Raw genomic sequence first — 9789 nt, 5'->3', positions numbered from 1 at the left:
TGACCTGAGCCGAAGTCAGGCACTCAACTGACTGAGCCACCCCAGGCGCCCTCAGAGATTTTTTTTTTTTGTAAGGAAATTCTCTCCATGTAGCTACATGTGTAGTGAGCACCACTTAATGTATAGTGACGTTGAATCACAATGTCCTACAGAGATGTTGAATCACTATGTCGTACATTTGAAACTAATGTAACATTGTGTGTCAACTATACAAAAAAAAAAAAAAAAAGGAATCTGCCTACGCTCACACAGCGAATGGCAGATGAGGAGCCAGGCGTCCAATCCAAACAGCTGGGGAACTTTCCATTTCTGTGTAGGTTTACTCATTATAAACTAATAATGATACCTGCCACTTACTGGGTACTTAACATGTGCAAGATATTATACTAAGCACTTCAGATGCTGTGTTTCGCTTTAATCCTTTCCCAAAAAATCCTGTAAGGCTGGTATTATGACTCACTTTTTACAGGTGAGGAAATAGATGTTCAGAGAAAATTAACTTGCTCAAGGTCACACAGCAAGTTGGATGCAGAGCTGGGACCTGAGCCCAGGTCTGTCTGACTCCAAAGTGCATGTTCGGAACCATCACATCTCGCTGCCTCTGCTATCACAAGATCTCAGAATTGGAAGAGCTGCCTTTTGAATCTCCTTACTTGATGGGGGAAGTTGTTCTGATAATCTCGGACCGAGGATCTTCCCAGCCCAGTCTGAATGCTCCCAGGGGTGGGGAGCTCACTGCCTCCTGGGGCAGCCCATCCATGGTTGCACAGTGCTGATTGCCAGAGAACTCCTTTTTCCAACAAGCCCAGGAAGTCAGTCTTCCTGAGTCCGCAGAATGTCCCTTCCAGAACTGCCTGTATCTCCCCTCTTCACAACAGACTGTGTGTTCCTCCAGATTCGGGGTCAAATCTCCTGTGCCAGAGAGGGGCTGACTGGCCTAAGATTATACAGTGGGGGTGGGGAGCCAGGAAGTAGCTGGCACCCTGGGAAGAGATGTTCTGGGTCTTTCATCTTGAGTGGTTTCTGATCTGTCTGGCTGAGTGATTGCCTAGAGCCACTCCTTTTTAACATTCATGTAGATTCCAGGCTGGGCTATTGCAGGAGTAAATCACCCGTGCCTGACTTAGCCCCCCACCCAGTCCCAGCCCCGCAGGACAAGTAGCCCCCTGGTCTCCATGGCAACAGGGCCATCTGTTTCACACAGCATCCCAGGCCAGGAGAAGTTCATTCTGTCCCGACTCTGCTAAGTTATGGGTAATGCCGGAAAAAGTGGGAGAAAGAGGAGCCTTAGGGGATGGGGAGGGGGGCGCAGGCGGGCTATTGCAGTTCCTTGTGATTCCATTTAGAACAAGGCAGCCCATCAGAGCTGGCTCTAGACCTTAGAGGTCCACTGGCCCAACGCCCTCACTTTATGTATGGGAAACGGACTCCAGAGAGGAAAGTGGTAGTCACACAGCACACGAGCCACAGAGCTGGGTCTAGGGGGTAGCCAATAAACATTTGCTAAATGAATGAGTCATAGAATCATAAAGAGTTGGAGGCAGCCAGCAGATTATGCCAAAATTCTCACCCAGTGCATCAAAGTGTCCAGAAATGATACTCTACGACAGACGGTCATCCAAACTGCTTGGATGCTTGAATTGTGCTCAATCACTATCTTAACCGTTTCCATTACTGGACACTTTGAATATAGAAAGGTTCTTCTACACACCGAGGGAAAGCCTGACTGCCTGTAAATTTACCCATCGGATGCGATTCTGTCCGTTTGGAGCCACGGAGATTCCAGCCCTTCATGGGTGTTGTCTTGTTCGACCAGCTTTGGGGGAAGTCTGAGAAGAGGTGATTCCCCATCTTATAAGGGCCTCCGGGGTGAAGTAATTGACCAGAGGTCCAGAACTAGTTAAGAGCCCAGGTGTCCTGGCCCTTGAGTGGGGGCAGTTGTCTTTTATCCCTTCTGGGTGCTGCCCATTCTCTTCCCAGCTAGAGAGACTCTGTTCTACAACTTGCGGGGAGCTTGCTCCTCCAAATAGTTCCCTTGTCCTTTCTCAACGCCCTGTAGTTACCTTGTAACTAGGGTTACTTGGGGAAGGGTTTGGGGGAGGGGTGGGCTGCCAGGTACAGTTCCAAAAAGGTGGTCACCTTGGCAGACAAGGACAGAGGAATGATTGTGTGGGGCAGGAGGCTGAGTCAGAGCTGGAAAGGGGGCAGCAGAAGGTGATTTGGGGACACCATCTTATTTTCTTCCTTCCCACCCATCTTAAATTCTGCCCTTACCACAATCAGGCTAAGAAGCTCAGATAGGTAAGGGACCATCCTTCATGGGTCTCAGAGTGAGCTGAATGCCTGGGGGGAGTGGGGGAGGGGATTGACTCCTGGATTCCCTCTGCCTGGACTGGGAACTTGCTTTCCGCCACAGGGGGCAGTGGTTCAGCCAATCAGCGCAGGCATGCAAATGAGCGAATCCTGAGTAGCCTTTTCCCTGGCCATTCATCAGCCGAGTCACACCCCCAGCTCTGTGATTGGTCCATCAGAAGACTGAGCTTGGGCCGTCAGGCTCAGCTATTTCCTTTAATACCTAGGCCAGTGGGTAGGGGAGGGAACCCAAGAGTAGGTCATTGGAACACGCAAGTACACACACACACACACACACACACACACACACACAGTTTCGTTTTACTTTGCAATGCATTATATCAAAATTTTATATCACGTTTGACTTCAAATAATGTAATATTAGTTGACTTTTGTTAGATGGTGGGGGGATTGGGAGAGGGTTCAGAAGAGCAGACAGGAACAAACATGGGATGGGTATGGTAGCTCTCTCTCGCCCGCCCCCCCCACCCCCCCCCACCCCCCGTTACACTTCCCCTCATTATAGGCTGACTCCTGTTTGATTGGTGTCAGACCCCTCTCCGTTGCCCCCTCCCTCAGATGTGTTCACAGAGACCGTTCCAACATTTAGCACCAAGGCCTTGGGTGTGCCCTGAGTGGGGCTCTGTGTGCACAGACCAGACATGAAGATGGATTGTTCCCCGCAATAAATATCGACTGATTCATAAATCTGGTTGCCAGATTCAATCAAAATCTCTGCCTGCATAATCCAGGAGCGGTAAAACGCCAGCTAATTTTGTGCTGGGCCGGGCCGATTCCCAGCGGAAGATGTTGTATAAAAGGCAGTGTCTCTTAGCTCCATGCAACCTGGCGGGGGTTGGGGAGAACAAATTTTCTGGTGAGGACAGAGTGAGCCAAGGGGCAGAAGGTTCCATAGGGCAGAAGTGCCACCTCTCCTCCCTCACAATCCCCTGGCCTCCTCAATTTGAACCTGTCTCTACAGCAACCACCGTCAGGCTGAACCTAGGGAACGCTGAACATCTGGACAAAAAGCAGAACCAGCCAGCCCATCACCCAGATGTTTCTAAATACCTAGAGCTTTGTACAGGAAGAAAAAAAAGAAAAGAAAAAAGAAAAGAAAGACAGAAACCTTGACAATGATGATTTTTCACGTTTCATCCAGATGTTGGGTGTCAGATAAATACAGTCGTGGGGGCCCTTAATCACACTTTCCTAGAACCCCCTCTTGTTGACTTGGGGTCCCACAGCCCTGTGAGGAATGTAATAGGAGAATGCAGCTGCTCTTGCTGGCACATTCCTTTTGGGTGCTTTGGGGAGGTTTCTTCTAATACCGTGGCCAGCCATGTGGCTGGCGTGGCTGGGGTTGTTTGAGGGGGAGTTAGAGGGGACCCGCCCCATCTGCTGTCCCTAATCCTTCCAGCTCTTACAACCAGTCGCCACTGACCTCTGCTCACACTCATCTCCTCATCCCCTCTGCTCTCCTTCTCTTCTGGGCTCAGGGTCAATAATCCACACTGCTCTCCCCTCCACTGCCTATTACAGGAGGGACTCCAAGAAACCAGCCCTGCCTTGCCCAACCCCAGACAAGGCCGGGTTTCCTGTGCTCCTGACAGAGGAGGGGCAGGGCTGGGAGGGCACAGGAGCTGGGCTCCATCGGGCCAGGGGCTTGGGGGAGGGCCTGAGGTAGGGACAGCTGCTAAGAATGTGGGCTAGGCTGCCTGCCGGACCATCTGGGCTCTAATCTCAGCTTTGCCACCAGCTCTGTGGCCTCGGGCTCAGTTCTCTGAGCCTCAGTGGCCTCACCTGTAAGACAGGGCTAGTAACAGTACCTGCCTCACAGGACTGTTGTGGGGTGAAATCAGTCCATGCACGTAGGAGCTGGAGCGGTGGCTGGAACAGAACGTGCACTCCACCGCTGGTGGAGATTTCCACCCTGGGCTGGATCCTTGGCATCCCACCACCAAGTATATGGAGCACCCAGAGTGTGCAGGCCACCGGTTGGTGCACGAAGGCTGCAAAGATCAGTCAGAGATAGTCCCTGTCATGCTCCTCCATGATGTCCACAACAAATACAGACAAGGCGCAGTGGGCAAATGTTCCAACTGTTTGGAGAATCAGGAAAGGTCTAATGGACAGAGAGAGAGGATGGCCTTTGGCTGGGTCACCGGGGGATGAGTAGTTATCACTGGGATGGGAGGGCACTCCAGGAGGGGACACTAGGGTGAGCAAAGGTGCAGAGGTGGGAAAGCACAGTATTTAGAGAACAGAGGACGAGAAGGGGACGGGAAAGGGAGTCGAAGCTGGGAAAGGGAAAGTGGTGCTAAATCATGGAGGGCCTTGATTATTCCGTGAAGGATTGTGCCTGATCCCGTAGGCAGTGGGGAGCCATTGAAGGATCGGTAGGAGGGATAATCCAAGCTGTGCTGTGATGTGGTCTCCCTGGTGGAGGTGTGACAGTGGAAGGGGAAGGGGTGACGCTGCAGAGGTGGTGAGGTCTCCTCGGCCTGCGCGAGGCCACGTGGAATAGAGTGGACAGTGATGCCACGTAAAGCCAAGTGCGGGTTCCAGAGAGCTGGCACACATCATCAGGAGGAGGGTCTGGGCAATGGGGCGGGACGCACCCTGTCTCTCTTGGCACTTACTCATTTTCCCTCTTAGGAAGGGGAGCAGCGGCCTCCCTCAGGAAGTAGATGGCGGAATTTGGAACAAAACCCTCAAGAATCCACAGAATGCTAGAGCTGGAGACTGTTGGAGAGATCACCTGGTCTCTTTATGTCTTTATGACCTCCTCCCTTTACGTCACAGGTGCCAGAATGAGGTCTGCAGGGGGTGGAGAGCCATCCCATTGCCACCTTGCTGGTCAGGGGCAGAGAGGGAGGAGACCCCCGCCCTCCACTGCTCCTGCCCCAGCCCAGCCACTTCAATCCACTTAAAACTGAGTCAGCCCCTCACAGGTGTGCGGGCCCCCCAGGGACCAGTTAGGCACACGGGAGGGCAAGGTGAGAGGCACGCGGGCTCCCCTCAAAGAGCCCGCGCTGCAGCGGGAGAAAGAGAGCTCAGTGCATCCAAGTCCACACATGTGATCCGTGTGGCAAGAATCCCAACAGCATGAGGTGTCGCGTTCCAGCAACTGCGAGATATTCTAGGCAACTCTAGCTCTCCGGCTCACCCCCTCTGGTTTCCCGTCAGTCTGTGGCTGCCTGTTGACTCTGAATATCTTTTTCTAAATTTTCCCCTCTCATTCCCTCCCTCTTCCCCGCCCCTCGGTGCCGGTCTGGACCCTCCTGGTTGAACAGAAGCATGGAAGCCTATGCTGTCATGGGGAGAAAAGTGTGGCTATAATTACCGTGATAATTGGGACCACCCAGTGGAAATTTCCTGCCTGGCCTGGCCTGGCTCCCACTGCCCTCGCTCACGCACACTTGTTTTCACAGTTGGGTGGTTCTTCCAGGTGCCTGGATGTGACATCTTCTTGTCACTTCCAAACACCAACCCAGACTGTGGCCCAGGTGGTGCTGGTTCCCACCTTCAGAAGGTTAAAGACCTCATTCAGGGACAGTGCCCATGTGTGCCAGGAGGCATTAGACACTCTGGAGATAAAGCAAGATGGACCAAAGTCCCTGTGCTCACAGAGCTTCTGTGGGACAGAGGGACAAACACATGCATACATTAGGATGAAACACATTACACTAGATGGCTGGAGGTATTAAGGAGAAAGGGCAAGAAAGTGGGTTTGGGCCACGGTGGGGTTGACTTGCAACTTTAGATGGTGTTGCCGGGGGCGGGGCTCTCTGAGAGGATGATATTCCAGTCAAGACCAGAAGAAAGTGAGCCAACCATGTGATGTCGGAAGGTCGTGCGGGCAGAGGGACCCACAACTGCAAAGGGCCAGAGGCAGGAATGAGCCTGTGGTGTTTGAGGAATGGAGAGGGGGCCCATGCGGCTGGGGAAGGGTAAGCAGCAGGGACAGGAGTAGGACGAGAGGTCAGCAAGGTCACAGGGTCTGGGTCATCCAGGTCCCTGGCGGCCAGGGCAGGACTGCAGGCTTTTACTGTGGCTGAGCTCCACTCCCATGGGGAGTGCTCCTAAGACCCAAGCTCTGAAGGAGAGCAGCGTTATTGCTCTACCATCAAGATTCTTCTCCTCCTCCTCCTCCCTCTCCTCCTCCACCCGTCCAGGACTTTATGGGATGGGGGTGGGTCCTTCCATGGTCCTGGCACAGAGCGTTTCCATCCAGTCTACACAGGTGCCACTTGGCCCAGGGCTCTGGGGGTGTCCAGGTGCCTCAGTTTCGGAACGGCCAGGCTGTCCACACAGGCAGGGCAGGCCTCTGCAAGGAAAGAAGAAAGACCAGATCCCAGGCGAGCGCATGATCTGCCTGTGCTGCTGGCTGGGTTCCCACCCCCCCCCCCACCCCCCACTCCCCCCCCCCCTCCCCCCCGCCCCGGGCTGGTCCAAGTCTGCTGACTTGCTCCGACCTAGCACTTGTGACCGACAGCGTTGTTTTTTAGTGGATGAATTGATCCCCCAGCCCTACTTCGACCCTCTCCACCTGGCTCCCTCCCAGCTTGTGGGATTTCCAAACACTGAATCTGAGGGTAGTATTAGGAAGAGCGTGGGCTCTGGGGCCAGACGGCTTGCAATCCTAGATCTACCATGTGCCTGGCTGCGTGATCTAGAGCAAGTTGCTGAGTTCCTCTGAGCCTCAGCTTCCTCATCTGTAGAGTGGGCATAGTGGAATGGAGCCCGTCTCCCGGGGTTGTGGGAGGGCTGGATGTGATGATGCGTGCAACGGGCCTGGCACATAGCAAGCCCTCAGTAAACCGTGGCTTCTGTTACGGCAGCAGCAGAACAAGGGCAGATGCTGGGATCCTGACTGCACTGGGGGTGCCAGGGAGACAGAGGCACCTGAGCCACTATTTGTCAGTGCCCATGGCCCTGCTTGGGGCCCAAGGGGCTCTGGAGGTGGCTGTGGTTCTAGCACTATGGGTCACTTAGGGACACACCCTGTGTGTGGCTTCTGCCTTCTCTCATGTGACGCTAGCTGGTCCAGTTACCCCCCGTTTTTCTCTTCAAGTGCATAGTTTCTGCAAGTTATAAAAAAATGGCCATCTGCAGCAGACAGAGGAGAGAGAAATCCAGATGAGGGGCCTCTGGAAACCTGGGTTCTCACCCTACCTGTGCTATGTGGCCTTGGACAGGCCACCTCTCTTCCCTGGGTCTGAGCAATCATTTCTGTAAAAGCTCCAGGTTGGCCCAGAGGATCAGGGGTCCCTCTGGCTGGGAAGAATCTATTCTGAGGATCAAAAAAAAAAAAAAAAACAAAACAAAACCCAAGTTCTGGTGCCAAAGTTGAAAGCCTCTCATCTGTGAAACGAGGGTTTAAATTACCCTGTGTTTAAAAAAGAAGAAAGAGGGAAAAAATTAACGGGGCTTAGAATGGAAAGTCCAAGTGCAAAACCTGCTCTGCAGGCAAAGAGGGTGGGTGGGGGCGGGGCAGGATGATTATCTTCAGCATCTGAGCTTTTGGAGCAGGGGCTCCTGGGTGGCTCAGTCTATTAAGTGTCTGACTTTGGCTCCAGTCATGATCTTGTGGTTTGTGGGTTCGAGCCCTGCATCGGGCTCTGTGCCGACAGCACGGAGCCTGCTTTGGATTCTGTGTCTCCCTCTCTCTCTGCCCCTCCCCTGCTCATGCTCTGTCTCTTTCTCTCAAAAATAAATACACATTTAAAAAAAGTTTTTCAGGGGTGGGGAGGGGTGGAGAAGCTCCAGATGAGGCCTTAGAAGGACAGACGGTGTGCCCCAGAATGGGAAACTGGGGAAGGTGTGGGGGACAGCTGGGGGAATCTGACCACAGAGGTCTGGTCAGAGGGTGGAGGTGACCTGGAGGCTGGGCTGGTGAGAAATGTGCTCAGTGTAGAGAAAGGGTGAGTTTTGCTGAAGAAAACCCTGGCAAATGGCCTTTCCCAGTGAGCTTGTCTCACAGGCCTGATGGGGTCTTCAGAACTTGCATTTGCTTCCCCCTATTCAGTTTGCTTGAACATCAGCGCTGGGTCCTGGGGTCCGGGTGAGGGCTGGCATGAAGGATGTTGTGCCCCGTGCAAACTGGCGCCAGGCAGGACCCATTCAGTGTGTGGGGGGGGAGGGCCTGGGCAGGGCACGGTGCAAGGATGGCATATGGGGCCATCTCAAGGTGTTTGGGGGCCAAGGGCTGTTAACAGACTGGAACACTGGGGAATTCACAGAAGTCGGTGTGGACCACGAAGGATGAGATTTGTGGGCTCCAGGTGGAGGAGTGGCATGAGTGAAGGCTCAGAGGCGGGCGAGTATAGTCTGTTTGAGGAACAGGAAGCAGCCCAATGTCAACCACTGCTTCTAGGCCCCTTGCTCAGTCTAGAGACCGGGGACCCCCAGACAGGACAGTCTTATGTGCAAGGAACTCCCGCACTTGCCAGCACAGCTGATGGGATCAGGTGGACTCCTGGCCTATGCTGAGCCAATCAGAGCCCTGCTCCTGGGAACTGGGAACTTGGACTCTGAGAATAGTCAGATGGATGGCGGGAAAGCTCATCATGGGAGCGGGAATTGGAGGCAAAGTAAAGCCACCTGCCAGCATGGGGTTATAGGGCCGTGAGTAAGCAGAGAAAGCAGGCCCACGACAGAGGACAGGAGTAGGGGGCAGAGAGCAGAGACAAGCCGGATAGATACCCTGGAGACCCCGTAGGAGGTATGCTGTTGCATTTCCATGGAATTCCCCTGAGGTAGTACCAGTGGGTTTATGTTCCCGGCCACCAGCGACCCCTGGGCCAGGACCCTTGGCTTGTTACAGGATGGAACAGGTGTGCTGGGGAGGGACCGGTGCCTGAGGCATTTGGGGCCAGTTTGGGCAGGCTTCCAGATCCCTTGTAACTTTGTAGGTAGTATGTGGAGGGGTGGGGGGTGGGGGTGGGCTCACTGATGTTTTCAAGTGCCCTGGAAGCCCAAATGTAGTGGAAGGGAAGGGGATGGATCCTGAAGTTAAGGCCCTGAGTGTCCCCAGACAGGGAGCCTCAAGGGCAGGAGGCAGCTCAGAGAGCCTTGCTGGGTGCTCCTTGCAAGGCCTGGGCCCAGATCCCCAGTGGATGAAGGAGGCACCTTCTGCCAGATTCCCTGGCCTGCTCCCCCTCCCCAGTAATGGCAGTCTTGAGTAACCTGCCCCCAAACCCACACACCCAGCATCCACTGGCCATCCATAGGTTCACCCCTGCCCGGCCCAGCCCACATAAACAAGACCTTTTTAAAGACATGGCTTACAATCCTTCTGTAGCATTCCATTAACATCAAATCCACACTCCACACCACAGCTCACAAAACCTTTTCCGATCTGGCCTCTGCTTTCCTTTCTGGCCTCCCCCCTCCCCCCCCCCCCCCCCCCCCGCCCCCAACCACTCACACACC

Source organism: Acinonyx jubatus, chromosome E1, assembly GCF_027475565.1.
Source record: "Acinonyx jubatus isolate Ajub_Pintada_27869175 chromosome E1, VMU_Ajub_asm_v1.0, whole genome shotgun sequence".
Taxonomy (NCBI): Eukaryota; Metazoa; Chordata; class Mammalia; order Carnivora; family Felidae; genus Acinonyx; species Acinonyx jubatus.
Note: the sequence above shows the minus strand (reverse complement) of the source record.